Genomic DNA, 4,462 nt, shown 5'->3' on the forward strand with positions numbered 1-4,462 from the left:
TTATTTTTTGGTATTGAATTATAACCATATAGAGAGGCTAGATTATGCATACACTGAGAGAAATCCGAAAAAGTTAAAATAACATTGCGGAAATGTTAATTTTACCCTGATTGATCCGAAATCGGTGTAAATATTACCCTTTTTAGGTGTATTGGGGGTTAAAGTTACCCTTTTCCATGTTAATTTTACCCTTAAAGTGTAAAATTAACATTAAAAATGTTGATATAATTTACACCTATAAAGTGTTAAAATTATAAGGAAAAAAAGTTAATCGCACCCTCTTTTTTCTCAGTGTAATAAGCAGAAGTTGATATTTTAAATACCCTTCTGGCTGAATAATGTAAAAAGAAGGATGAATTAGTACACGAAGAGTCCGTCGATGATTCTAACTTGTATGATCATCGAAATATTTTTACTGTTATTTCATAAAACGCAGTGACTCCAAAACTTATATTTAAAATGTAAAATTGAGGTAGAATAAACTGGAAATCGAAATACATAGCATCAGTCTTCTTACTTTGCATCCCTGATTTGATTTTCCCCGTGAAATCATACACTAAGAAAAATCCAAAAAAGTTAAAATAACATTCCGGTAATGTTAATATTACCCTGCAGTATTGATCCGAAATCGGTGTAAATATTATGCTTTTTAGGTGTTTTAGGGGTTAAAGTTACCCTTTTTCATGTTATTTTTACCCTTAAAAAGGTGTAAAAATAACATTAAAAAATGTTGATATATTTTTACACCTAAAAAGTGATAGTTACGAGGAAAAAAAGTTAATCGCACTCCCGTTTTTTTTTCTCAGTGTTATTTATAATTTTTATTTCTCAAATAAATGTAATTAAAATTAAATTAAGAATATAATCAGAAGCGAAAAAATGAATAAAAGTTAATGATTCAGACTGAGACTGGAAGTAGCCTACAATTCCGTCAACGAATTAGTCTGACATTCGGGCGAATAGAATTTCTCCTTGACAAAAACCATACGAGACAACTGATTCAAGCTAGCTCTAGGAACCAAGAGTCTGCGGACCCTGGCAGAGGCCCGGGAATTAGGAGTGAGGCTGAGTATTGCGGCCTCTCAGAGATGATTAAACGGAAAGGGAATGACACCGCTCTCAGACGGAGAAGTTATGGGAGATCACAACCCATCAGGATGTTACGATGCTCGGAAATGTGATTACGGAGGCCAAGCCCACATACGTACCTAACACTGTCGTGGAAGATCACGGATAGCCTCCGCAGCGTCTTACAATCCGCTGCGAAGAACAGCTCAGCGCCATAAGGTTATTGTGGGTATGATCAACACCTTAACCAAAAGTAGACGAGTATTTTCTGCCTTGACCTCGCGATACCTACGAAGCTCTTGCAGAGTACAGTAAACTCTTTGGATAATTTGAGAAATGTGATATAACCAGGAAAAGAATGAATTTATAATAAATAGAAAATAGATTCATCACGAATTTGAGACTTGAATGGCCATAAACTTAAAGGAAAGCAATCCGTTAAATAATTTCATCATATAACTTTTTCTTTTAGATTTCTGCGGAAAATATCTACACCTCTGCCGAAAAGTTCTCGCAAAAACAAGCATTAAATGCAATTTCTCAAATTTCTAGTTTGCTAAAAAGGAGAAATTATTTTCAAAATTTCAAAAGAATTTTAAAAAGTTTAATTTTAAATTAAGAGATGTGGTGAATAAACATAGAAGAGTATATTGCAGGTCTACTTGTCAGTAAAAGAAAGTGCTGGGAATGCTTTACTTCCAAAGGAAATTATTTAGCAAAAAAAACTAATTTCTAATGGTAATAGTTTATTTTAAGCCAAAAGATGGAAATTGAAACCAATCAAGATAACGAAGTATTTGACTGCAGCATTGTAAAAGAAGAACCCGTCATCCAAGAGCAGAAAATAGAAGTTTATAAAGACAATTCTGAGCAGAATGAGTGAGTAAATACTGTAAATACAATACAGTACACTCTCTCAAATTCGGGCATTTGGAATTAAATATCATTATAGATTAACATAAAACTCTATAAAATCAACTTATAATTTGTTCCACGACAAACCTTTGGTTTTTTTTTATAAATGTAACGGCTAATAATTTTATAAAGCAGCTCGATTTTTGAACAACCGAATTAGCGAGAGCATACTGTACGTTATATCTTCTGAGTCTGAGAGCAATAATGTAGCAATTCTAAACTTTTCAGGAATCTTCAAGATTTACAGAAAAAGCCAGAAGTCCTTCAATTTGTAATAACTGAAGTTAAAGAGAAAAAATATAAATGCAATACATGTGATAAGGCTTTTATCCATAAATCTATACTCTCGGAACACTTAGTATGTCACTCTACTGTGAAAAAAGCGAAATGCAAACTCTGTCCGGCAGCCTTTAAGAGCAATAAAAGACTCAGGAAACATATTAGAGAAACACATTCAGAAAAATCCTATCCCTGCCCAAACTGCAACAAAATTTTTAAGACTGCAGATTCTATGAGATTGCACCATATAAGGCACACAGGAGAACGACCATTTGAGTGTAATTTCTGTGGGCAAAGCTTCATACACAGAAGTCACAGGAATAGCCATATTGCAATTGTTCATAGAGGTAAAAAACGGAAAAAGCCTGAGAAAAAATTCAAATGTGACATATGCGAAAAGAGCTTTCCTTACAAATGCGTATTGGAGAAACATACAGCAACTGTTCACAGAGATATCAAGAAAATTCAATGCCCTGAGTGCCCTAAAATGTACAAATTTGAGTACCATCTCAAGAAACATATGAGTAAACACAAAATTATAAATAATACTGAGAATTCCTAGATATATATATTTTCTCTTTTGAAGATGAGATATCGTCAATCTTATGTCAATATATTGACGAACTAATGGCCTCTACACACTAGAGAAATTTATGTCCATATTGAAGCAAATTCCCTACGCTCATGTAGGAAAAACTCTAAAATATGGACATATTTTTGTCTAGTGTGTAGAGGTCATAATCCCTTGCAATTTCTAACATTGATAATTTGATGAACCAAGATTGTTGCTCATTGGTAATTTTGGGCTATTACAACGTCAAAGTAATTGCCAATATGTATCAGGAAACTAGCTTGAAAGTTTATTAGCCATGAGCAAAAAATTTAACTGTGTAAGCATTCTGGTGAGAGAGAGAGTGGACATTCCAACAATTTTCGCCATGAATAAAATCATACGCCGACAGATTTTAGGCAACATAAAATCAATAAAATTTGCTTCCATATAGAAAAATACAGTGTTTTGAATATTTGCAGTTTCATTTGATTACACAGTAGTTTAATTTGAATAACAGTAAAGAATGTTTTTCCATAATCAACCCTTTAAGGACGATTGGAACACCGGTGTCCCATAAAGAAAATAATTTTTCCTGACTACCCAAAGTTATTTTTTTCTTATGTCTGTACATAATTGCAAACTAGAAGATTCAAGGAATCTAGAATATTTTTTGCAAGTCTCTAGCTTATTTGCTGTGTAGTAAATATTTAAGCTCAAAATTGGCGAATTTTTAAATTCTCAAATTCCTAATTGATTTTATTTATTTTTTATTCTTCTAATATTTTTTAAGCTAAACTATTTTGGCAATATAAACTATAATACTCATACGTAATATTTTTCATTAAAGCAAAAAATATTATTCATTGATATTGTCAGAAAATTACTTAAAAATTTGGGCAGAATCTGTTGGACTTTTCAAGGTTAGATGTAAGACTTATCATTGATTATGTTTCCCAGTTTAATTTTTATTGTTGATTTTCAGCCCGGAAAAAGTGTCTCATCGTTAAAGGGTTAACAGGCCAATTTTCGAATTCCCTGCCGTAAAATTTTGAAGAACTTATCAAAAACTACAATTCGACTCCGATAGAGTCAACCGCTAAAAACTTTGAACATTGTGAAAAAATATGTAAAATTGAAGGTTTAATGTTTAAGTCTTCACCTTTTAAGGACGATAGGGACACCGGTGTACCAAAAAAAAAATCCTACGACGTTCTAAAGATCTAAATCTAAAGTTATGTTTTGTTCTAAGAAGTCAGAAAAAGTGATTTTTCTGACCACAATTTTTAACCCTTTGGTTACTAAAGGAAAAATTTTTGAACTACTTTAGGTCCTTGACACACTTAGGACTTAAGCAGAGAGACGGCTTAGTGAAAATTGTTAGTTACGCTAAGCCGTCTCTCGGCTAATCCTTAAGTCTGTCAAGGCCCTTAGTTAAGTAAGAACCTGAGACAATTTTAATTTTTAACGAGTGAAATAGTAACTACAACTATTAATAACTTAGATTAGAATATTGCAAATATAAGAATGATATGAATATGGAATTATTGGAGTCGTACTGTATGTTGTTATTTTGAAAATTTTAAGAGGAATTCTTAAAAGGCCAATTTTAAATTAAAAGAAATGGTAAATATAGCGCTGTCACACGTG

The sequence above is a fragment of the Phlebotomus papatasi genome, chromosome 2 (assembly GCF_024763615.1).
Source record: "Phlebotomus papatasi isolate M1 chromosome 2, Ppap_2.1, whole genome shotgun sequence".
Taxonomy (NCBI): Eukaryota; Metazoa; Arthropoda; class Insecta; order Diptera; family Psychodidae; genus Phlebotomus; species Phlebotomus papatasi.